General features: G+C 47.5%; 1 protein-coding gene across 6 annotated transcripts in view; it reads right to left on the bottom strand.

Annotated features, from left to right (window-relative positions):
- The window catches only part of smyd3 (SET and MYND domain containing 3), a 664143-nt gene that overhangs the window by 57737 nt on the left and 578997 nt on the right, over positions 1 to 27409 (bottom strand). The gene's annotated exons all lie outside the window — the stretch shown is intronic.

Here is a 27409-nt window from a genome sequence, read left to right as displayed (position 1 = left end):
TAAACAGCCAGAGGCAATGTGACCACATCAGGGAGCCTCAGCGCCGCTGCATGGACAGATGCTGTAAGACCGTTTACATCTGCCGTTGGTGCTGAGAGTGTTTTTCTCAGATTATTAAATGTAACCTCTTAACAGAAGTTGTTTCTGCCTATTGACCTCAACTATCTATTTAATACTGACATATCGTTTTAACTTTCTTCTATAACCAGGCCAGACAGGGGTGGCAAGGTGGCTCAGTGGTTAGCACTGCTGCCTCATAGCGCCAGGGACCCTGGTTCAATTCCTGCTTGGGTCACTGTCTATGTGGGGTTTGCACATTATCCCCATGTCTGCATGGGTTTCCTCTGGGTGCTCCAGTTTCCCCTCATATTCTGAAAGATGCTGGTTAGGCCCGCTGACCCAAACAGGTGCCGGAATGTGGCGACTAGAAGAATTTCACAGTAACTTCATTACAGTGTTAATGTAAGCCTCATTTGTGACTAATAAATAAACTTTCTCCTATAACGCCACAAAATACTTTATCTGTCTGTAAAGTGCTTTGGAATGGCCTGATATAAATAATGTATCAATAATCTATCCAATTATATTTTATTCAGTGATGGATCCGGGGATTGCTGGCAAGTTGAGTGCTTATTGCCCATCCTTAATTGCCCCTTGAGGAGGTGGAGGTGAGCTGCCTTCTTGAACCCGCTGCAATCCCTGCAGTACCTGCAGTGTTGTTAGGGAAGGAGTTCCAGGACCTTGACTCAGTGATAAGGAACGGTGATGTAATTCCAAGGCAGGATGCTGAGTGACTTGGAGGGGACTTTCCAGGTGGCGGGGTTCCTATACCTCCACTGCCCTTGTCCTTCTAGGTGGTGGAGGTCACGGGTTTGGGAGGTGCTGTCAAAGGAGCCTTGGTGAGTTGCTGCAAAGCATCTTGTAGATGGTGCACACGGCTGCCACTGTGCACTGATTGTGGAGGGAGTGAATGTTGAAGGATGAGATGCCAATCAAGCAGGCTCCTTTTGTCCAGAGCTTCTTGAGTGTTGTTGGAGCTGCATTCATCCAGGCAAGTGAGGAGTATTCCAACATACCCTTGACTTCTGCCTTGTTGATGGTGGACAGGCTTTGGGGAGTCAGGAGGTGAGTTACTCATCCCAGTCTCAATCTGCTATTGAAGCCAAAGTGTTTAAATGGTTAGGTTCCAGTTAGGTTTTTGATCAATAGTAACCCCAGAATGGTGATGGTGGAGGAATATAATGTTGTTGAATGTCAAGCAATGATGGTCAGATTAATACTTGGCACATTGTATGGGGAATATTCTCTTTCCGCATCTATTGGTGCACTGATGCAGACTTCTAGTTGTTTCCATAGCCAATAATTCTTGGAACATCTCAGAACAGGTCGCTAGTCTGTCGCCAGGGGACTATAGCTTGAGGGGCGCTACTCACATCAAAGCAGCTGATCAGGGGTCTCTACCATTCTCACCGCCAGCCATCGCATGTTTTGGAAGGAGTTGTAGGTTGACATTCAACCTGTTTGCAGGTTATGTGTGAGTGAGTGCTGTTTCGCAGCACTGTCAACGGCACCTTCCATCACTCTGCTGATGAATACAGACTGATGGGGCAGTGACCGACCAGATTGGATTTGTCCTGCTGTGTGTGGATAGGACAAACCTGGGCAATTACCCACAGTGCTGGTTCGATGCCAGTTTTGATATAACAGAGAGGTTTGAGGGTAGTTCAGAGACTGCTGGCGTGTATCACAGGAATTGGGTAAGGACTACTGGTTTTCTTCCCTGAAGGACATTCATAAACCAGATGGGTTTTTACTGGTCGTTTCATGACGATACCAGCTTTTTATTCCATATTTTTATTTAATTAACTGAATTTAAGTTCCCTAACCACCGTTGTGGGATTTGAAGTCATGAGTCGAGATCATTAGATGAGATCTCTGGATTACTGGTCCAGTAACATTACTGCTCTGCTCAGTATTGGATGTAACATTATGTCAAACTATCTATAAAACAATCTCTTTGTTGAGGGATAAATACTGGACAGGATATCTTCCAAATAGTGTCATGGGATCTTAACACACACACACACACACACACACACACACACACACACACACACATGCACGCACGACATACATATCTACACACACATGCACAACACATACATATAGACACACACACATACATAGACACACACACACATACAAACACACATACAATCACACATTGACATATAAACACATAGACACATCCACACAACATTGACACATACACACACATACAAATATACACACACACATAGACAAACCACCTACAGAGGCACACACACACGAATAGACACATCCACATACACACACGCACATACACACATGTATACATGCTCACCCACAGAGGCATGCACACACACCCACACCCACAGAGGCACACACACACACACACACACACACACACAGACACAGAGACACACACACAGACACATACATAGACACATGCACGCATCCACACACATACTTATACATGCACACCCACAGAGAGCTTATGCGCGCACGCACACACACACACACACATCCACCCACCCACCAAGGTGCACACACACACACAGACACATACAGATACACATAGGCACAGACATACACACGGACGCACAGACACAAACACAGAGACAGATATACCGGCATACACACACACACACACACACACAGCCATACATATGATCAGACAGACACAGCTATACACACATGGTCACACACACACATGCACCATCTTCCATTATTATCCTATATCTTCATGTTACATGTTAATATTTACGTGTTGGTGATAAAATATCAGATAATTGGCATGTTTCCCCGCGGCAGATGCACTGCCCTGTGCCTCACAGAGAGACACCTTCCATGGGGAGCAGCCAGTGCTGCAGACTGCATTACATGTAACGGATTCAGCAGAGGGGAAGCTAGCTGTGCAGAAACAGGCGCGGTTTCAGTTTGAATAAATGGGTGTTCCACAAAGGGACAGAAGCCCCAAACGTGTCGAGTCCACACTGTACTTCCGCTAAATACTCGCACATGTGCGACCGGGCTGCATTTGATGTGGTTCTGCAGTCACTCCTTAGCGCTACTGCCCGTGGATGGTTCTGATTAGAATCCAGTCAGCAAGACACATTATGTACTCATTTCTGGCAGTTTTACCTAGGTACAAGGATACACAAACCCACGGGCGTTACAGTCTCGCAGCGGGGGGTTGGAGGGGGGAGGACCCAGGCAAGCCCAAGTCTAGCTGCACACTCTGCTGTTTTTGGCCACCAGTCACAGCTCCTGTGGCAGCTCCCAGCATTTAGGAAGTGGCCTGTTCTTAAAACGCAAGATTTTCAACCTTAAATTAGAAGCAGCAGATGCTTTTTTTGTAAAACGATAAACATTAACCTGGGCACACCTGTCAGCAGGCCCAGTAGGTCTCCATCCACACAAACACAGAGCAATTCGGAGCAGAGGTAGGCCACTCAGCCCCTCCAGCCTGTTCCGTCACTTGATGAGATCATGGCTAATTTGATTGTAGTCCTAACTCCACTTTACTGTCACCCCTGGGAATCCCCCATCTAACCCTCGACTCCTCCGTCAATCAAATATCTCTCAAACTCAGCCTTGAATATTTCAAAGTCTATTTATTTATTAGTCACAAGTAGGCTTACATTGATTAGCACTGCTGCCTCACAGTGCCAGGGATTTGATTCCCGGCTTGGGTCACTGTCTGTGCAGAGTCTGCACATTCCCCCCCTGTGTCTGAGTGGGTTTCCTCCGGACGCTCCGGTTTCTTCCCACACTCTGAAGACATGCCGGTTAGGTGCACCAGCCGCGCTAAATTCTCCCTCAGTGTACCCGGACAGGCACCGGAGTGTGGCGACCCAGGGATTTTCACTGTAATTTCATTACAGTGTTAATGTAAGCCTACTCATGACTGATAAATAAACTTTAAAACTTTAACACTGCTGCCTCACTGCGCCAATTCCCGACTTGGGTCACTGTGTGGAGTCTGCACATTCTCCCCGTGTCAATGTGGGTTTCCTCCGGGTGCTCCAGTTTCCTCCCACAGTCCAAAGATGTGCAGGTTAGGTGGTTTGGCCATGCTAAATTGACCCTTGTGTCAGGGAGATTAGCAGGGTAAATATGTGGGGTTACAGGAATAGGGCCTGGGTGGGATTGTGGTCAGTACAGACTCAGTGGGCCGAATGGCCTCTTTCTGCAATGTAGGGATTCTATCATTCTATAATACTGCAAAGAAGCTGCTGTGAAAATCCCCTAGTTGCCGCACTCTGGCGCTTATTTGGGCACACTGAGGGAGAATTTAGCACGGCCAATGCACCTAACCAGCACGTCTTTCAGAGTGTGGGAGGAAACTGGAGCACCCGGAGGAAACCCACACAAACACAGGGATAACGTGGAAACTCCAAACAGTGACCCAAGCCGGGGGGTCCCTGGCACTGTGAGGCAGCAGTGCTAATCACTGCGCCACCATGCTGAACGTATCCAGTGACCCACAGTCTCCACTGCTCTCTGGAAGAGAATGCCACAGGCTAATAACACCCTGAGGAAAAAACTTCTCCTTCACTCAGTCTTAAATGGAAGTTCCCTCATCTTTAATCTTTTTCTCCTGGTTCTAGACTCTCCAGGTAGTCATGACGTGGAGCTGCCGGCATTGGACTGGGGTAAGCACAGTGAGAAATCTCACAACACCAGGTTAGAGTCCAACCAGTTTATCTGATAGTAAACCCACAAGCTTTCGGAAATGGTGTTCCTTCATCAGATGTGTGGAAGGTTCTGATCAGAGAGAAAGGCGTCTGAAGTCACACACTGTTTACAGAATACTGCTTAGAATGCGAGTCTTTGCAGCTAATCTGCTATTCAAGTCTTCTTGATGCTAATCAGTATTCTGTAAACTGTGTGTGTCTTTATACGCCCTTCTCAGATCAGAATCTTCTACACATCTGACAAAGGAACAGCATTTCTGAAAGCTTGTGGGTTTACTATTAAATAAACTGGTTGGACTTTAACCTGGTGTTGAGAGACTTCTTACTGTCTAGACTCTCCAGAATAGGGAAACGTCCTCTCAGTGTCCATCCTGTCGAATCCCTTCACATGTTTCAATAAAATCACCTTCCATTCTTCCAAGTGCCAAAGCACCCAACCTGTTCAAAACCTTTCTTCATGAGAAAACCCCTTTACCTCAGGAATCAGTCAATCGAACCTTCTCCCGAACTGCATTTAATGCAATCGAATCCTTTCTCAAGTAAGGAGGCCAAAACCGTACACGGCACTACACTGAGGACCTCCCGCACCAAGGAGAGGATGGAGAGAGGGTGGGAAAGAGAGAGAGTGGGGCAGGGGGATTGGAGGGGGAATGGAAGAGAGAGAGCTTTAGCTAGTAGTAGCACTGCTGCCTCACAGTGCCAGGGACCCAGGTTCCATTCTGGCCTCGGGTGACTGTCTGTGCGGAGTCTGCATGTTCTCCCCGTGTCTGCATAGGTTTCCTCCAGGTGCTCCAGTTTCCTCCCTCAGTCCAAAGATGTGCGGATTAGGTGGATTGGCCATGCCAAATTGCTCCTTGGCATTGAATCGAGGGATTAGCAGGATGAAGCACACAGGGTTATGGGGATATGGCTGGGTGGAATGCTGTTTCGGAGAATCATTGGGATGAATGGCCTCCTTTTGCACTGCAGGGATTCTATGAGTGAGAGAGAGAGGAAGACGGAGGGAGCTAGAAGGTGAGAGTGAGGGAGAAAGAGTAAGAGAGCGATAGGGAGAAAGAGAGGGTAGAGAAGAGAGAGGGGGAGAGAGAGAGACCAACATGTGGAACCACAGTGGGAGCAGCTTCTCTGGCTGGGAAGAAATAGAGATAGAGAGAAAGGGAGAGGATGAGAGAGAGAAACAGAGGAAGAGAGAGGGACAGGGAGAGGAAGAGAGAGAGAAAGGGAGAGGGAAGAAGAGAGAGAGGGAGAAAGAAAGGAAAAGAGAAAGGGAGAGAGGAAGAGAGAGCGAGAGAAAGCAAGAGGGCAAGAGAGAGCGAGAGAGGGAGGAAGAGAGAGCGAGAGAGGGAGGAAGAGAGACAGGAGGAGAGAGAGGGAGGAAGAAAGAGAGGGAGGAAGGCAGAGAGAGAAAGAGACAGAGAGAGAGAGACAGAGAGAGAGAGGGAGATGGAGAAAGAGGAAGGGAGAGAGAGAGGGACGAAGAGGGAGAGAGAAAGTAAGAGACAGGCCAAACGGGACCAAGGTGGATAACGGCATACATGAACAGGGGAAGCAAGGTGACCCACATCCATGCAGAGACGTCCGTAAAGCACAAGATAAAGCAGAAGGGAAGCATGCCAGCAAACTGTGTACACAATGGGAGGGAAAGAGAGAGAGGGGGAGGAGGAAAAGGAAACGAGAAACACTTTTACATTGAGCTACCACAGATCAAATCGTGTTCTGGTTGCTGGGGTTCACCTGGGTGAAGCTGTCTCAGAGTTCTGCCCAATGGCTAGTGTCCTCAAAGAACAAAACATTAAAATCATTGAAGGAGAGAGACAAATGGAAAGAGGAAGCAGAGAAAAAGGAGAGAGAGAGAGGCATCAAGTGTGTGTCTGACCGCAGGGTACTGCTCAGTCTACACAGACACTCACAATTGTTTATTGCAAAAATCTATATTGTACATCTCATTTCCATTCCGTAATGAGAAAGAATAAAAAAACTTTCAGCGTGTGTACTTCAAATTGTTCCCTGGTGCAGGGAATGCCTGAAGCTTTCCAAAGACAGACAGAGAGAGAGAGACAGCTCCACACAGCAACTGCCTGTGTCTGTCCTTCCCTCTCAGAGTGACATTGCACAGACTGTGTGTGTGTGTGTGTGTGTGTGTGTGTGTGTGTGTGTGTGTGTGTGTGTGTGTGTGTGTGTGTCGCGCGCGCGTATATGTGTAAGAGAGTGTGTGCGCGTGTGTGCGCATGAGTGTGTGTGCGAGTGAATGTATGTGTATGCACGTGTGTGCGTGTGCACGTATGCGTGTGTGTGTCTGTGTCTGTGTGTGCATGTGCGTGTATGCATGTCTGTGTGCCTATGTGTGTGAGCATGTCTGTGTATGTGAGTGAGCGAGTGAATGTGCGCGCGTGCACGTGTCTGTGTGTGTATATGTGTATGTGTGTGTGTGAGTGAGTGCGTGCATGCATGCATGTCTGTGTGTGTGAGTGTGTGCGCATGGGGGGGGAAGGAGAAGGATGGAGGGCAGGGTGGTGGAGGGTGTAGGGGAGGCGTGCTTGTGAACTATGCTTCCTCAATCCCCGAAAGGCCACATGTGTAGGTGTGGGAGAAAGTGAACACGGGTAGAGAATTTAAAAATTCACAATTAGTCTGTGGACATTTGGACACGCTGGCAGTTACTAACCAAGATCAAATTAACTCATCGCAATGAAGCCTTCACCTCTTGTTCCTGTCAAAATCCAAGAGGAGCTTCCATATTTCTACCGGGCGGCAAGAAGCCAAACACTTTACGCAAAGATTGCAAATCCCACTACAGGTGAGAGCGAGGGGGCAAAGGGTGAGAGGTCGAGGTGAAGACAGTGCTGGGTGCTGAGAAAGGGGTGAAAATCATAGTCAAAGATTTCAAAGTGGCTGTCAGAGTGAGGAAAGGTTCTCAAAACATTATCGCGGAATATTGTTGATCTCTGTTAGCCGCAGTGTTCAATTTGCCAACAAGAATTCTGGCTTCCGGGGCATCTTGGATTTTAATGGCTCCACCATTGGTGGCCTTGCTTTCAGCCGCCTAGGCCCCAAACTCTAGAATTCCTTCCCTACACCTCTCCGCCTCTCCCCACCTTGCCCTCCTACATTCAGACACTCCTTACAGTCTACCCCTTTGACCAACCTTTTGGTCAGCTGTCTCCTCATTTGTCTCGGTGCCATCCAATGCTCCTGCGAGGCCTCTAGGCCTTTAGAACCTGGAGGGCGCCAGGTAAGTGAAAACTAGTTGTTGCTTAATTTGCCTGGAAAAATGGGGCACGGTTGGAAATATTTTTCTCCATTACACTCCCCACCTTCACCCCTACCTCCCCCTGCCCAACCCACAACAGTCATCCCTCCTTCTGCAGTCTTCCTGATGGTATTGCATTGATATCTCACCAAGTGGCTAGTTATCGTACACTGACACAGCCAACAAGTGCTGGACATCATCCAGCCCTCATCCAGCAGCCATATAAATCCAGGCAGGGATCCACAGACTGTGGAATATTCAGACTCTACACACAAAATCAAACCATTCAGCCCATCGTGTCTGTACATCCCCCTTTGAAAAAAAAACAATTTGCACAGCCTCACTTCCTACCTTCTCCTCATACACTTTCTTCAAATGGTTATGCCCCTTCTTTCGCAAAAGTTTATTTTATTATTGTCACAAGTAGGACTTACATTAACACTGCAGTGAAGATACTGTGAAAATCCCCTAGTCGCCACACTCTGACGCCTGTTTGGGTACACACCGAGGGAGAATTTAGCATGGCCAATGCAGCTAACCAGCACGTCTTTGGACTGTGGGAGGAAACCGGAGCACCCGGAGAAAACCCACTCAGACGCGGGGAGAACATGCAAACTCCATACAAAGGGTGAAACTTTACCGGCACGTCCGCCCAAATTTTGTACGATCCCGCCCAAGGCCAACAGGGAATGCTGTTCTCCGAGTCCCCAGAATTGGGGGCGGGCGTGCTGGTAAATTTCCAGCCAGACAGTGACCCAAACTGGAATCAAACCTGGGTCCCAGGTGCTGTGAGGCAGCAGCGCTAACCACTGTGCCACTATGTCACCTCCAAGCCCCCCCCCTACCCCCCTGTTAAAGATCCTGCTTCTCCTCACCACTTCTGTTGAGATATTTCATCTCTGAAAAACTCTCCTCCTTCTGGCAATTTTAAATTTACTCCTGGGAGAAATGGGGTCACAAACCGGCCGAGGCTCTGCGTAACTTTCCTTGCCTCAATCAAATCCCTCTGCTTTAGTGAACAGATTTCTCTGGTTCACCTTATCCCTGGTTCAGTTTTATTCTGGGAATTAAAAGACCCGGATTTTGCAACCTATTGTAATCATTTGATTTACTGAAACGTTCAAAATTGCGCAATCCTCTTATTGTTTTATACTTTATTGTTTATTTTATTGATTGTCTATATTGTAAGTTATGAACTGCCAATTTATTTATATTGTCATCACCATTCAGCACTTGCCACCATGCCAATTTTTCAATGAACTAATTATCTGGCTGTTACTTTGATTCACTCAAGGGATGTCCGTCTGTCCATCCGGGTGGGATTTCCCAACCACACTCGCCCCAAAACCGGAAAATCCCACCCAAGGCATAGTCCCCCCCGCCACCCACTACAATTCCCGTAGCGGGTGGGATAGGTAAGTTCCCCTCAATCTGTCCGTCTGTCTATATTTTTTGAAGTTTTTGTTTATTTATTAGTCAGCTTATATCGACAGGTTAGGTTGATTGGCCATGCTAAAACTGCCCCTTAGTATCCTGAGATGTGTAGGTTAGAGGGATGAACGGTTAAGTATGCAGGGATATGGGGGTAGGGCCTGGGTGGGATTGTGGTCGGTGCAGACTCGATGGGCCGAACAGCCTCTTTCTGTACTGTAGGGTTTCTATGATTCCATGATCAACGCTGCAATGAAGTTACTGTGAAAATCCCCTAGTGGCCACACTCCAGCGCCTGTTCGGGTACGTTATGGGAGAACTTAGCATGGCCAATACACCTAATCAGCACATCTTTCGGACTGTGGGAGGAAACTGGAGCGCCCGGAGGAAACCCTCACGGACACAGGGAGAACGTGTAAATTCTACATAGACAGTGACCCGAGCCGGGAATTGAACCCTGGTTCCTGGAGCTGTGAGGCAGCAGCGCTAACCACGGCGCCACATCTCTCCATCTGTCTATCTGTATATCCATCTCTGTGTGTCTCTCTGTCTGTTTGTCACCGGGTTAGTGAAGTTCCTTTGTATCTATCCACTGACATTCTAAAGGACACAATATTTGATTAAAATCAAAGCAAGATACTGTGGGTGCTGGAACTCTGAAATAAAAACAGAAAATGCTGGATAACCGCAGCAGGTTTGGCAGCGTCTGTGGAGAAAGAGAGAGTCACATTTCGCGTCTAATATGACTTTTTGGAACAGATGAAGGGCCTGAAATGTTAACTCTGTTTCTTTCACTACAGATGCAGCCAGTGTTGCTGAAGGTTTCCAGCACTTTCTGTTCTGACATTCTAACTATAGTCTAACTAATGACTTGTGATTCACAGACGCAGTATTACCTCATTGCCTGTGTTTGCCAGCCTCCTATTTATACACTTTGTATTTTATTCCATGTAATTACTATTTATTGCGTAAATCCTTCTTTTATTTTGTTTTCCAAAATGTATTTCCTTTCATTTCTGCACCCTGCGGATCAGCTAATATCTCTCTGCCAGTCACCAAAGCCAATGGTTTTGATCATTCCTTTTCTGTGCTGCAGGCTCGATGTAAATGATTTGGTCTGGTGGATTCAGACAGCACTCATTCACCTCTGTTCCCCAGCAAAGGCTGATGAGATGAGAGTTTCCCACCACCCTTGCTGCCCACTCCCCTTGCTGATGCGCACCGCCCTTGCTCTCACAACCCCCACTAGCTTGCCCTTATTGTCAGGGGGACTAACTAGTGTAAATATGTGGGGTTACAGGAATAGGGCTTGGGTAGGATTGTGGTTGGCGCAGACTCAATGGGCCGAATGGCCTCCTTCTGCACTGTAGGGATTCTATAATTCGGGATGTACACTGAGGGAGAGTTTATCATGGCTAATGCACCTAAGCAGTACGTCTTTCGGACTGTGGCTAGTAAGATCCCCCCACCTCCCACCCCTTCAGCTTCCAGCAAGTTTCCAATGGGCAAGTTTAAAGTTTATTCATTAATGTTACAAGTAGGCTTACATTAACGCTGCAATGAAGTTACTGTCAAAATTCCCCAGTTGTCACATTCCAGCGCCTGTTCGGGTGGCACAGTGGTTAGCACTGCTGCCTTACAGCGCCAGGGAATCGGGTTCAATTCCAGCCCCGGGTCACTGTCTGTGTGGAGTTTGCGCGTTCTCCCCATGCCTGCGTGGGTTTCCTCCGGATGCTCCAGTTTCCTCCCACTACCGAGTGGGTTAGGTGGACTGGCCATGCTAAATTGTCCCTTATTGTCAGGGGGGCTAACAGGGTAAATATGTGGGGTTACGGGAATAGGGCTTGGGTAGGATTGTGGTTGGTGCAGACTCAATGGGCTGAATGGCCTCCTTATGCACTCTAGGGATTCTATAATTTGGGATGTACACTGGAGGAGAGTTTAGCATGGCCAATGCACCTAAGCAGCACGTCTTTCGGACTGTAGGAGGAAACCAGAGCACCCGGAGGAAACTCACTCAGACACAGGGAGAACATGCAAACATCACACAGATCGAATCCGGGTCCCTGGAGCTGAGGCAGCAGTGCTAACCACAGTACCACCCACTTTAACATGTTCCTATTGTTTGCAGATGATGGGTCCCCATGTCAGAATTGTTTTTTATTCCTACATGGGATGTGAGCGTTGCTGGCTGGGTCAGCATTTATTGCCCATCCCTAATTGCCCTTGAACTGAGTGTCTCACTCAGCCATTTCAGGGGACTTTTGAGAGTCAACCACATTGTTGTGGTCTGGAGTCACGTGTAGGCCAGAGCAGGTAAGAACAGCAGATTTCCTTTCCTAAAGGTTCACATTAGTGAACCAGATGGGTTTTTATGACAATCGACAATGGTTTCATGGTCATCATTAGATTTTTAATTGTAGATATTAATTGAACTCAAATTTCACCATCAGCCATGGTGGGGTTTGAACTGGGTCCTTAGAACATTACCCTGGGTCTTTAACTTACTAATCCAGTGACAATGCCACTACACCATTGCCTCCCAAGTGTGTTGCTTCTGGCAAGCGTAAATGAACCATGTTATGAGCTTGATTGATTATCTTAAATTGGTTGACGGCGTAGCTATTAGCACACTCAGTATTATTCCGCAAGTGCTGCTCAATTGTGGAATCACCTCCAAATGTAGACACTTTGTTTAGGGTTTTGCGAGTCCAGGCTGTTGAATACAGTCTGCGTGCTGCATCTTATAAACAACTGAAGGAAAAGCTGTTTGATCCGATCAGTTGACCATTGGATGTGTGGCTTATGTACGGGGCAGCACAACAGCACTATTATTCATACATAGCATTGCTCAATTGATGTTAAGCAGGATTGCATTTTGGACTGAGAGCAACATCCATCACCACTCTGCGGTAGCTAACAGAACGCTGGACATGGAGGCTTTGGAGGGAGTACCGAAAAGGTTTACCAGGGCGTTGCCTGGCATGGAGGGTATTAGCTATGAGGAGAGATTGGACTGTTCTCCCTGGAAAGACGGAGGCTGCGGGGGCGATCCAATAGAAGTTTATAGGATCATGAGGGGTACGGACATTTGGAAGCTGACAATTACAAGGGGGCACAAGTTCAAGGTAAGGGGGGAAAGGTCTATTGGAGATGTGCGGGGGAAGCTTTTTACACAGAGGGTGGTGGGGCCAGGTGAGATGGTTGACGCAGATACATTTAGATCTCATCTGGACAGACACATGAATAGACGGGGAATAGAGACGTACAAGTGGTTGGTCTAGACGGGACAACGTGATCAGCACAGGCTTGGAGGGTCGAAGTGCCTGTTCCTGTGCTCCACTGTTCTTTGTGTGTGCAAGACAAAACATTCCCAGCAATATTTTTATTCTTTACTTTAGGAAGGAACGCAGGGTTTTCACTGCCGATTGGTGGGCCAGGGAAAGCAGTGAGGAATCAGACTGCTGTCCCACCCTCACTTTCAAGAACAAAACAGATATAACTATCGAGTGAAGAGAGAGAGACAGCACAGCTTCCTGATAAGAGGAGAGACTGGCAGTTTGAAGGGTTCTGTCATTAATAAATCAAAACAAACAAAGCTTTACCAACAATAAAAAAGAAACATGTAATCAGATAAAAGATGAACATATCCACAGAGTAGACGGGGCAAGTGCTGTACACAACACTGTAATTTAAACTACAATCAAACACACCAGCTCCTCTCAGCACTGACTGAGTCATGTCTTGTGGTTTCTGCTGAGATTCCTCAGTTTCTTTCTCTGTAAGTAATTATAACCCGGAGTTATAGCAGCAGCTCAACAAGGAGATATTCTTCCTCCAGCTGATAGCTTTTGGGCGAGTCAGCTGAAGGGAGGGGGAGGCTGCCAGGTTTGAACAAGACCCTTCTGCCTTGCCGCTCACACAATCCACACACGTACACCCCACCAACCCCTACTGTACCCCCCCCCACACCTCCCCAGCTCTGCACCCCCGACACCACAATCCCTACCGCACCAACCACTTCCCTGCCACTGCAACCCCCCCAACACTCACCATCCCCACCGCCCTGCCCACCTCCCAACTATTGCACCCATCACCCCCTAACAGCCCCCCTCCCATAAAACCCCCATTTCCCCACCCACTGGTTAGCACTGCGCCAGGGACGTGGATTCGATTCCCGGCTTGGGTAACTGTCTGTGCTGAGTTTGCACATTCTCCCCGTGACTGCATGGGTTTCCTCCGGCTGTTCTGGTTTCCTCCCACAGTCTGAAAGACGTGTTGGTGAGGTGGATTGGCCACGCTAAATTCTCCCTCACTGTACCCGAACAGGCGTCAGAGTGTGGTGACTAGGGGACTTTCACAGTAACTTCATTGCAGTATTAATGTAAGCCTACTTGTGACACTAATAAATAAACTATAACTTCAAAACATACCCTGCCCCACACCTCCCCAAGCACCCCCCCCACCGCCTCATTCTGCACTAATCCTGTCTCTGCTGCTGCACAGGACCTGAATGTTAAAGGGGAAAGGAACCCCCCCCCACCCCCCCCGGCCCCAGGCTACACTGTGGTACTCAGGGTCAGAGACACACTCCCACCAACATCCAGAACACACATGCGGAACGTTCTCCTCCCCGCCACCCCTTCCTCTGGACTGTATCCATAGCTGAACAGGTGTCTGTATCTCCACCAAGTGCCAAATCACCTCAGGGTGTGGGGCCCCCGCTGTAAATTAATCTGATTCTACAAACTGAACGTGTGAGGTATGGAAAGTAGAAACTGTCTGGATTTGCTGTCAGTTGGGTGATCGGAGCTGACTCATCAATAACCCGATCGTTGCTGTCACGTGACTACCAGGCCGGGAGAAGGCGAACCAGACAGACTGGTGTCTTCTTTCTGGCGAGTCACTCTTTGCCCTTTATTCCCCGACAGAATGATATCCAAGAATGGTACAAGTCTTTCTGAGATTAATGATCTTATCCTGTTCTTTATTCATGCTCGATTCTGAACTTCTGGAAGATTCATGCGCTTGTGACACTAATAAAAAGTGGAGACTGGGCTACCCTGGAAGATGCACTATGGACATCTGGGACTACGGTGACTTTACCTTGACCTACTGAATGGTCGAGCAGGTCCGAATTGCTGTAAGGGCCACTCTAGCTCCAATTTCTCAAGTTCTTAAGCTTTTTGGGCAGCATGGTGGCACAGCGGTTAGCACTGCTGCTTCACAACGCCAGTGACCCGAGTTTGATGCCCGGCTTGGGTCACCGTCTGTGTGGAGTTTGCACATTCTCCCCATGTCTGTGTGGGTTTCCTCCTGGTGCGCCAGTTTCCTCCCACAGTTTGAAAGACGTGCAGATTAAGTGCATCGAACCGAGCAGGCAGCGGACTGTGGCGACTAGGGGAATTTCACAGTAACTTCATTGCAGTATTAATGTAAGCCTTGCTTGTGACTAACAAATAAACTTTAAGAACTTTGTCCTAATATCTCCTTAAGTGTCTCAATGAATGCTTCTCTGATTGTGTGCTGCGAGGCTGCTTCCTAAATGCTCAGATCTGCATTAATAACATGGGACAAACGCTCAGAGCGGCCGCAGACACGCCTCAGGAGAGCTTCCCCACTTGAAAAAGAATCTGAGGTTAAGAGATCAGGAAAAAAGGTGTCAGCAGGCATCAGATTCTCCTCCAGCTGATCTCTGTACTTCAAGGGAGCAAATGCACCATGAACAGCCCTCTCTCATGTTCTTGGCCTGCTCTGTTGACCTAACGCTGCCAAGCATTAACATATTGCGCCTCTTCGTACTGTTTACAAGGGCAATGTTAGCAGGGGTGTCGGAACGCACACGGCGATGACTTCTCCTGGAGGGTCAGCATGTCAGTCACAGTTCCTCTGTCACATTACATCCATCACCCCCTGCACCAACTCCCCCACCCCTGCACTGGGCGTAAACACAGGCCAGCCCCTGATACTTCATGAACACACACACTGGTGTTTGCTTTAACTGTTCCCCAGGGAGCTTGCCCTGCTTATTTCAGAATTCAGTAAGAAGTCTCACAACACCAGGTTAGAGTCCAACCGGTTTATTTGATAGTAAACTCACAAGCTTTCGGAAACGGTGTTCCTTCATCAGGTGTGTGGAAGGTTCTGATCAGAGAAGGGTGTATAAAGTCACACACAGTTTACAGAATACTGATTCAGTATTCTGTAATACTCCCACTGAATCAGTATTCTGTAAACTGTGTGTGACTTTATACACCCTTCTCTGATCAGAACCTTCCACACACCTGACGAAGGAACACCGTTTCCGAAAGCTTGTGGGATTACTATCAAATAAACTGGTTGGACTTTAACCTGGTGTTGTGAGACTTCTTACTGTGTTTACCCCAATCCAACGCCGGCATCTCCACATCAGAATTCAAAATTCTGCAGGGATTTTGTGACAGATTAGGCTGTGAGATGCAAAGCATAAATGTGGGCATGGGGGGGGTGTTATACACGATCAAGAACAGCCTCTCAAAGAAGCCACCCTCGTGGGTGCTTTGAATGGTATGTTATGGTGTTGCAAACAACTCTTTCACTTTTCGGTCTTCAGATTACAATTCAGTACTCCCCCACCATCTCTCCCTCCAAGCACACACACACACACGCACGCATGCACATGCCCACACACACTCATACATACACATACACACACACATACATACATAACACACATACATAGCATATATAACATGCACATACATATACATGCACATACTTACACATGCGCATACACACAAACACATACATATGCACACATAAACACATACACGTGCTCACATGCACAGGTACACATGCATGCACACAGATGCAAACACACAGAAACACATACATATGCAAATGCAGACACACATGCACATGGGTACACACACACTCAAATACACACGTGCATATACACATGTGCACTTATACACACAACACATTTACACACATATACATGTGCACACACAAACATGTGCACACACACACGTGCACACATGCATACAAATGTGCATACACACACACACACACACTCAGCACTCCCCACCCGCCCACACACACACACACACACACACACACATATCCATGATCTCACTGTTTGTCAATCCCGATGTCGCCGGTAAATTCCAGCATTTCTGGCTTCCCACATCCGGGATTACTAATGACCGAGCTTTCTTTGAGACACTCATTCTTTCTATCTTTAAGCTGAAGAGCCCGGTCTCCCAGGGACCAGACGCTTGGAAACTAATCTGCAGCCGATAAACTTCATACATCCTGTCACAGAGCAGACTCATCCCTGGAAATAATTACATTTACAGGCCTAAAATTCTAAAATATGTCTTTTCCAGTCGATCTTGTTTCCCAGGAAATCCCTTGCTTTTAAAATTCAAGCAAAGATTGAAAGCAACACATTTTTAGCACCAAGAAGCGGCTTTGGGTTTTACCCCACCCCCCTCCGTCTCCCACCCATTATCTTTTCTCCTCTGTGGAAGAAACATAGAAAGTAGGGGCTGGAGTAGGCCATTCGGCCCTTTGAGCCGGTTCAAAATAATCATGGCTGCTCCTCTATCTCAACGCCATACTCTAGCACTCATCCCATACCCCTCGACACCTTTAGGCCCTGATTTTACCGGTACACCTGCCCCGGAGTCAAGGCGGGCGAGATGTGCAGAACAGCATTCTCTGTTGGCCTCTGGTGCGATCTTACGAGCCTCGGGTGGGCATGTAGGTAAAAAGATCTGGCCTTAGAGTCTAGAAATCTATCTATTTCCTTCTTAACTATATTCAGTGACTTGGCCTTCAGGGCTTACTGTAGAATTCCACAGGCTCACCATACTCGGAATGAAGAAATTTCTCCTCATCTCAGTCCGAAATGGCCTATCCAGAGATTGTGACCCCTTGTTCTAGGCTCCCCCAGCCAGGGAGAGCATCAACCCTGAATCCAGTCTGTCCAGCCCTGTCAGAATCTTATATGTTTCAATGAGATCCCCTCTCGTTCTTCTGCACTCCAGTGAATACAGGCCTGGTTGACCCAATCTCTCCTCATATGACAATCCTGCTATCCCAGTCTGGTGGACTTCCTCTGCACTCCCTCAATGGCCAAGTATATATTTTCTCAGATAAGGAGATCAAAACTGCACACGACACTTCAGGTGCAGTCTTACCAAGGCCTTAAGCAGATCCAAACTAGAAAGAGTGCAAAAGAGATTTGTTAGGATGCTATCGTTTGATGGCTTGAGTTACAGGGAGAGGCTGAATAGACTGGGACTTTTTTCTCTGGAGCGTAGGAGGCTGAGGGGTGACCTTATAGAGGTCTGTAAAATAATGATGGGCGTAGATGAGGTAGATAGTCAATATCTTTTCCCAAAGCTAGAGGAGTCTTAAACCAGGGAGCATAAGTTTAAGGAGAGAGGGGAGAGATACTAAAGGGCCTTTAGGGGCATTTTTTTCACACAGAGGGTGGTGAGTGTCTGGAACAAGTAGTAGAGGGGGGTACAATTTTGTCTTTTAAAAAGCATTTAGACAGTTACATGGGTACGATAGTGTAGAGGGATATGGGCCAAATACAGAAATTGGACTAACTTTATGATAAAAACTGGGTGGCATGGACAAGTTGGGCTGAAGGGCCTGTTTCCATGCTGTAACCCTCTATAACTCTATGATTCAATGCATTAAGATATCCTTGCTCCTGTACTCAAGTCCTCTTACAATGAAGGCCAACATACCATTTCCTTCCTAACTGCTTGCTGTACCTGCATGCTTGCTTTCAGTGACTGGTGTATTAAGATGCCCAGGTCTCTTTGTACATCAACATTTCCCAATCTGTCACCATTTAAATCACACTCTGCCATTCTCTTGAGCCATCCAGAGTGAATAATTTCACATTCATACACATTACACTGCATCTGCCACATATCTGTCCACTCACTCAACTTGTTTAAATCGTCTTAACATCCTCCTCGCCACTCACATTTCCACCAAGTTTTGTGTCAACAGCAAATTCGAAAATATTACTTCTGGTTCACTCTTCCAAGTCATTGATGTGTATGGCGAATAGCTGGGACCTAAACACCGATTCCTGTGGGACCCCACTAGTCACTGCCTGCCACTGAGAAAGATCTATTTATTCCACTCTCTGTTTCCTGTCTGCTAACCAATTCTCAATCCATGCCAATATATTAACCCCAATCACTTTCATTTTGCACACTAACCTCTTTTATGGGACTTCATAAAAGGCTTTCTGAAAATCCAAACAAACCACATTCAGGATACAGGGTAGACCATTTTGGACAGAGGTAAGGAGACATTTCTTCACCCAAACAGTGGTGAGCCTGTGGAATTCATTACCACAGAAAGTAGTTGATGCGAAAACATTGAATGTATTCAGGAGGCAGCTGGATATAACACTTGGGGCGAATGGGATCAAAGGCTATGGGGAGAAACAGGATTAAGCTGTTGAGTTGGGTGGTCAGCCATGATTGTGATGAATGGCGGAGAAGGCTCAAAGGGCCAAATGGCCTCCTCCCCACCACCACCACCACCACCTTGTGTTTTCTCCATTCACTGACTGATTTTATGGGATGTGCTTCTTAGCAGTGCAGACAAAGAAATATAAAGCAGAATCTATTCAGTAGTTCAGAAACTACGACTCTCACCAGTTTTTATAGGTTCACCACATAAAGCATTCTTTCCGGTTGCAACACACTTGATATGGCTCCTGTTCTGCCCAAGACCTCAAGAAACTACAAAGGGTGGTGAATGAAACCCAGTCCATCACTCAAACCAGCCTCCTGTCCATTGATTCTGTTTACACTTCCCATTGCCTCAGAAAAGCAGCCAGCACAATTAAGGAGCCCACGAATCCCGGGCATTCTCTTTTCCATCTTCTTCCATTGGGAAAAAGATACAAAAGTCTAAGGTCACGTACCAACCAACTCAAGAACAGCTTCTTCCCTGCTGCTGTCAGACTTTTGAATGGTCCTATTACGCATTAAGTTGCTCTTTCTCTGCACCCTAGCTAGGACTGTAACTCTACATTCTGCATTCTCTCCTTTCCTTCTCTATGTACGGTATGCGTTGTCTGTATAGTGCACAAGAAACAATATTTTTCACTGTATGCTAATACATGTGACAATAATAAATCAAATGAAAATCAAGAATCGTTATGTATGAAGCTCTTTAACAGATGTTACAAAGGATTCCTGTGTCTAATTGAGCACAGGGTAGTAAAGGCTGGCATTCGGCTATCAGCCAGCTCACCTCAGGCAGTGCGATGGCACAGTGGTTCGCTCTGCTGCCTCACAGCGCCAGGAACCCGGGTTCGATTCCCGGCTTGGGTCACTGTCTGTGTGGAGTTTGCACATTCTCCCCGTGTCTGTGTGGGTTTCCTCCCGCAGTTCACAGACGTGCTGGTTAGGTGCATTGGCTGTGCTAAATTCTCCCTCAGTGTACCTGAACAGGCACCAGAGTGTGGCAACTGGGAGATTTTCACAGTATCTTCACTGCAGTGTTAATGTAAGACTACTTGTGACAATAATAAAATAAACTTTTGTAAAGAAGGGGCATAACCATTTGAAGAAAGTGTACGAGGAGAAGGTAGGAAGTGGCAACTAGGGGATTTTCACAGTAACATCATTGCAGCGTTAATTTAATCCTACTTGTAACACTCATAAACTTAAACTCATGCAAGTGGCATTGAGAAGCTGTGATGGGCCATTTTTACAGCTGGACCAGGTCTCCCCCTGTCTCCTGGGGTTCCCAGTTGCCCCATTAAGGGCAGAACCTCGACTGTCGCTCTTACAGGGCAAATGACAACCTGGGGATAAAGCTAGGGGTGGGGATTCCTAACTAATACCAGGAGTTCCTTCACCATCATAAAAAAGATTAATCAGTCAATATCTCTCTGTGCTGTGCTTGGGGTTTTGCTGTGTGCAAACGATGGATGTCTATTGAAATCCAGGCCATCTGTGCAGTACGGAGGGGCGCTGCCAAGTCGGGATATTGTCTTTCGAATGGGATGTTAAATTGCGGCCTGGTTTTCCCTCTCCGATGGGTGTTAAAGATCCCATGGTGATGTTCTGAAGAAGAATGGAGGTTCTCCCCCTCGTGTGCTGGCTGATATTTATTCATCAACCAACAACACTTAAAAACAAATGATTACCAGGTCACTGCCACATCGCTGCTTGTGGGATCTTGCTGTGTGTACATTGACTGCCATGTTTCCTATAGTACAAGAGTGGCCACGCTTCTCCATTAGTCAAATATCTTTTGGGTGTCCTGAGGTTGGAGAAATTCTTTCCATTAAAGCAGAGTGCAGGAGTGGATTTCGGAGACAAGCAAATACATTTCTGAAGAGAAGACACGACAGGACATGGGGTTAAACTGGGAAGAAGCAACACTTGTTTTGAAAAATTCTCATCTGCTTACATTCCTGTGCAAAATATGAACCTTTACTGATCAAAAGGAGGCACCATTTTTGTGAAACTAGAAGAATCATAGAATAGAATCATAGAATAGAATCATAGATTCCCTACACTGCAGAGGGAGGCCATTCGGCCCATCGACAATAATCCCATCCAGGCCCTAGCCCCCTAGCCCCACGTATTTACCTTGCTAATCCTCCTAACACTAAGGATCAACTTAACATGGCTAATCCACCTAACCAGTAGATCTTTCAGACTGTGGAAGGAAACCAGAGTGCCCAGAGGAAACCCACGCAGACACAGGGAGAATGTGCAAACTCCACACAGACAGTAACCCAAGCCGGGAATCGAACCCAAGTCCTCGGCGCGGCAAGGTAGCAGTGATAACCACTGTGCCACCATGCCACCCTTCACTGCTCCTCATCCAAGCCTTCAGGAAACGAGTGACCAAGGAAGATGCATTTTCCGATGGCAGATATTTTGGTACAATGGCTGCATTTCAAATGCAATTTGTTTTTTTTTAATCACAAACCATGAAAGATGTACTTGTTTTATGCATGAACACAGCGTCCCCTTATACTTGACATCAATCTCTGTCTCCCTGTGCTGCAGTTAATGTATCATCTTCAGACTCTTTGCTCCATTAAAGCAGGTCCCACAGTTTTACCCTCCCTCTCTCTCTCTCCCCCACCCCACCTTCTGTTCCTCTGTCAGTGAATGCCTCCACTCAATGCCACTCCACCCCCCCAATCTCTGAACAAAATAAACTGATGTGGAGATGCCGGCATTGGACTGGGGTAAACACAGTAAGAAGTGTGACAACACCAGGTTAAAGTCCAACAGGTTTATTTAGTAGCAAAAGCCACTAGCTTTCGGAACGCTGCCCCTTCATCAGGTGAGTGGGAGTTCTGTTCACAAACAGGGCAAATAAACACACAAACTCAATTTACAAAATAATGATTGGAACGTGATTCTTTATAGCTAATCAAGTCTTAAAGGTACAGACAATGTGAGAGGAGACGGCATTAAGCACAGGTTAAAGAGATGTGTATTGTCTCCAGACAGGACAGTTAGTGAGATTTTGCAACTTCAGGCAAGTCGTTGGGGTTACAGATAGTGTGACATGAACCCAAGATCCTGGTTGAGGCTGTCCTCATGTGTGTGGATCTTGGAATACACAACAACGCAGAGTTGCTGAGCAGAGACTATAGTCAAGTTCTTCAGCCAGTTCTTCAGTGGTGAATCTGTGGAATTCTTTGCTGCAGAAGGCTGTGGAGGCCAGGTCATTGAGTGTCTTTAAGACAGAGATAGATAGGTTCTTGATTAATAAGGGGATCAGGGGTTATGGGAAAAATGGGGATGATAAAAATATAAGCCATGATTGAATAGTGGAGTGGACTCAATGGGCCGAGTGGCCTAATTCTGCTCCTATGTCTTATGGTCTTATGTAGTACCGGTTACAGCCACTGTCTCCCAGTGGGGCTACTGTTAAACAGAGCTGCAAGCCTCTGATTGGTGGCAGCACTCAGTAGGTGGGACCTGAGCCTGCTGGGTCTATGACCTTAGGGATGGGCCCTCCACTGGCTTGTCGAGTGATGGTGGACCATTCCGAAAAGAGGTGAAGCAGGACTCTTCATCCAGTGACCGAGACCCCCGTCACCTACATTTTTACTACTCATGAACAATGGCTTCTTCTTCGTCCTGAGGTTCAGAAGCAGTTGCCACCTTTAACATCCCACTGTTCCATCTTTAAACCTCCACTGATTAATACTTTTCCGTCTGTCACCTCTGCTCACAAGTTGAGCTGACAAATTTCCACCAACTCCAATGCTCCCTCCAAAAACCTCCTCCTCAGTACCTCCCTCAATACCAGCTTGCTGCTCAGGGCTCGAGTTAGCTCTTGCCCAGATACCTGCAAGACTTGCGAAGGTCCTTAGCTCATTCTCCACCGAGCTTCTGGCGCGATAGGACCTCCTAACCACTGTCACCATCTCTCTCTGCTCATCAACTCATGTCCTGCGAAATTAGTCCCCCTTCCATTAAGTTGTAAACAAATAGCCCCTCCTTCACTGTTCTCAAAGAAAGATTAATAACACAATCTCGTTCTTTAGCTCATGCTTTCTCTCCACCAGAACCATGAATTCCCTCATCAATGCTTCTTCCAACAAGCTCCGGCCTTTGGGGCCTAAATTTGACATTACCTCATGGCTACCCTTGCGTACACTTCTCAACCTTGGCAATGTCCTGTTGCTTAGGGCCTTGACCCTTCACCTCAGCTTCTCCATAAAAGGGAGAACCAGTCCTGGTGGGCAAAGTATTTGCAGACGTTTTGACAGACAAAGCCCCCAGACACAGACGAGTTTTCAGCTGAGCCAGGGCTGAAGGATGTCATATTATTAAAACACAGCCTTAACAATCATAGCCAACCGCATTCTCCACATTCCGCGGGACTGTGCGTGCCCCGTGTTGGTGGCCACGTAAACCAAAAGGAATCTCAAGGGCAACACGGTATCTTTGGCTGAAACATTTGCCTTTGACTGATTATTTCCAGAAACCACCCCCCCCCCCCGCCACAGTGCTAAAAATGGCCACCGATAGTATATTCTATCATTCATTTCAGACAAGTTCGTTTTCCATTTCTTGTGCCATCGCTGATGAAAATCCCTCTCTGCACAGAAGGTCACTCCATTTTGTAGCGGCACTAATCACGAGACCAGCGGAGTGGCCAACGGGTGTGTGGAATTAATCCACTTTGTAGCAAAAGGTTATGAGAAGTCGTGCATTTATGTAGCGCCTTTCATGACCACCGAACGTCTCAAAACGCTTCAGCCAATGAAATATTTTGGGACTATGGTCAGCGCGATGATGTGAGGAACGCCGCAGCCAATTTGCTCACAGCAACATCCAAAGATGTGCAGGTTAGCTGGATTGGCCATGCTAAGTTGCCCCTTAGTGTCAGGGAATTAGCAGAGTAAATATGAGGGGTCACGGGAATAGGGCCTGGGTTTGGGATTGTGGTCGGTGCAGACTTAATGGTCTGAATGGCCTCCTTCTGCACTGTAGGGTTTCTATCCCACGCACAGCAACATGGTGACCGTGGGTGGCACGATGGCACAGTACTTAGCACCAAGGACCTGGGTTCAATTCCCAGCTTGGGTCACTGTCTGTGAGGAGTTTGCACATTCTCTCCATGTCTGTGTGGGTTTCCTCCGGGTGCTCCAGTTTCCTGCCACAGTCCAAAGATGTGTATGAAAGGTGGATTGGCCATGCTAAAATGCCCCTTTGTGTCAGGGGGACTAGCTAGGGTAAATGTGTGGGATTACGGAAGTAGGACCTGGACGGAATTGTGCGCAGTGCAGACCTGATGGGCTGAATGGCCTCCATTTGCACTGTCCAGCCTTAAGAACCATGTGATTCACTAACGCCCTTTAAGGAAGGAAATCTGCCGTCCTTACCTGGTCTGGCCTACACATGACTCCAGAGCCAAAGCAATGTGGTTGACATTTAACTAGCCTCTGAAATGGCCCAGTAAGCCACTCAGTTGTGTTAGACTGCCACAAAAAGCGGTTCAAGAAGGTGGCTCACCACCAACTTCTCAAAGGCAACATGGGCAAGAAATGCTGACCCTGTCAGTGACACTCACATCTCCAGAACAAATTAGATAAAAAAAAAACAGACAATGCTGGAAGATCTCAGCAGATCAGACAGCATCTGTGGGGAGAGAATAGGGCCAACGTTTCAAGTCTGGCTGACCCTTCTGGCAAGATCTAAGAACAAAGAAATATAATAATGATAATCTTTTCTGATTTTCCTTGCTCTTAGATCTGACGAAGGGTCATTTAGGCTCGAGACGTTGGCTCTATTCTCTCCCCACTGATGCTGTCAGACCTGCTGAGATTTTCCAGCGTTGTCTGCTTTTGTTTCACATTCCAGCATCCGTGGTATTTTGCTTTTATCTTGGAGAAAAAAAGCCACAAGGGATGGGATTTTACTGCCTTGAAACCGTAAAATCCCTCCGGATGTCAACGGACCTTCCCATTGTCCACACCTCACCGCCTCCGATTCCCGTGGCAGGCGAGACTCCACACAGACAGTGACCCAAGATGGGAATTGAACCCAGGTCCCTGGTGCTAACCACTGTGCCGCCCATGGTCACCGTGTTGCTGTGCGTGGGATAGAAACCCTACATAAGAACATAAGAAATAGGAGCAGGAGTAGGCCATCGAGCCCTTCGAGCCTGCCCCGCCATTCAATAAGACCATGGCTGATCTGAAGTGGATCAGTTCCACTTTCCCGCTTTCTCCCCATAACCCTTAATTCCCCTGTCTATCAGAAACCTATCTACCCGTGACTTAAATATATTTAGCGGGGTAGCCTCCACCACTTCAACAGGCAGAGAATTCCAGAAGTTCACCACCCTTTGAGTGAAGAAGTTCCTCCTCAACTCCTTATCTTGAGGCTGTGCCCTCTAGTCCTGCTATCCTTTCTAAGCGGAAAGAACTTCTCTACCTCTACCCTATCCGTCCCCTTCATTATCTTATACGTTTCTATAAATTCCCCCTCATCCTTCTAAACTCCAACGAGCACAGACCCAGTCTATTCAGTCTCTCTCCGTAGGCCAACCCCCTCATCTCCGGTGTCAGCCTAGTGAATCTCCTCTGCACTCCCTCCAAGGCCAATATATCCTTCCGCAAGTGCGGTGACCAAAACCGCACACAGTACTCCAGTGGCGGCCTCACCAGTGCCCTGTACAGTTGCAGCAAGACCTCCCTACTTTTATATTCTATCCCCTTCGCTATAAAGGCCAGCATCCCATTTGCCTTCTTGATCACCTGCTGCACCCTCCTCCTTCATAAACCCAACTCCGGTATCCAGTTCTTGCTCATCCACTCTAACGTCACCTTCTGTAGCTCACACTTTGTCTGATGACGCTGCTGATGACGTGGCCACCACTGGTGCAGCCAATGGGATGGGACATGGAGGCGATGGAATTTACAGCCACACATTGGCGCAGACGACAGGAGAACGGGAAAGTGGGAAACGGCCCGTGGGATGTGGGACTCAAGAGGGTGGAATTCTCCGGCTGCACTGGTCTAAAAGCCAGAAATTCATAGAACATAGAACACTACAGCACAAACAGGCCCTTTGGCCCACAAATTGCGCCGATCACATCCACACCTACCAAGCCTGTAACTCTCAATCCCATATACTCATCCAGAAGTCTTTTAAAAGACCCCAGGTTTTTGTGACTCGTGCACAAGGACCCCGAGGTCCCTCTGCACCGTAGCATGCAGTGCAGAAGGAGGCCATTCAGACCATTAAGTCTGCACCGACCACAGTCCCAGACCCAGGCCCTATTCCCGTGACCCCTCATATTTACTCTGCTAATTCCCTGACACTAAGGGGCAAATTAGCATGGCCAATCCAGCTAACCTGCACATCTTTGGATGTTGCAAATTCCAGCCAACGCCTCCGGTGAGCGAGCTTCAGCTCTGTGCTGGAGAGTCGGAATATTAAATACTTCGAACAAAGTTGACAAGAGAGAAAGGAAAAGGGCTTCAACGAGGAGGCATTGCTGGTGAGAATAAAACAGATTGAAGACTCGGTGAAGACTCCGGAGTGGGGAGAATCTGCAGCTTGCTCACAGTAGCTCGTGATGGTTCTAATTTACAGTGAGCAACGTTAAGAGTTCAGGTAGGGATCATGTACTAGAGTTACAGCAGCATGCCTCAGAGGGGTATTACTGGCGGGTGACAGCGTGGGGGTCAGGGGTGTAAATCACTCAGCCTTCGTGTCAAAACTCTTCCTGTCACAGATATCACCAGCCCAGATGTCTTAAACACACAATCTATGTTCCGACAGTTGTGTCAGCTGGTAATGTCAGCACTGCTCTACTCCTGACCAAAGGCCACGTTATTTACGGCACTCACACAGGTTGAAGGAAATGTTGCAGATGGGGTTACGACTCTTCTGAAAATCCCTTCCCAGTAGAGTTTGACAAGTCCACGTTTCAGAATGGAATGTACGAGGGCCACAGGGGAAGAGTTTCTCTGCAGGATATTTGATGAATACGATCCCTCTAGCTGATTCCTATCACTCCGTCATTGGTGACTGTGCCTACTGTAAGCCCCAAACTCTTGAATCTCCTCCTTGCGCCTCACTGCCTCACCCTCCTCCTTCATAAACCCAACTCCGGTATCCAGCTCTTGCTCATCCACTCTAACGTCACCTTCTGTAGCTCACACTTTGTCTGATGACGCTGCTGATGACATGGCCACCACTGGTGCAGCCAATGGGATGGGACATGGAGGCGATGGAATTTACAGCCACACATTGGCGCAGACGACAGGAGAACGGGAAGGTGGGAAACGGCCCGTGGGATGTGGGACTCAAGAGGGTGGAATTTTCCGGCTGCACTGGTCTAAAAGCCAGAAATTCATAGAACACTACAGCACAAACAGGCCCTTTGGCCCACAAATTGCGCCGATCACATCCATACCTACCAAGCCATAGAACTATCTGTAACTCTCAATCCCATATACTCATCC

This window comes from Carcharhinus amblyrhynchos, chromosome 12 (assembly GCF_965287045.1).
Source record: "Carcharhinus amblyrhynchos chromosome 12, sCarAmb.v2.hapA, whole genome shotgun sequence".
Taxonomy (NCBI): domain Eukaryota; kingdom Metazoa; phylum Chordata; class Chondrichthyes; order Carcharhiniformes; family Carcharhinidae; genus Carcharhinus; species Carcharhinus amblyrhynchos.
Note: the sequence above shows the minus strand (reverse complement) of the source record. Positions and strands in the feature narration are given on the sequence as shown.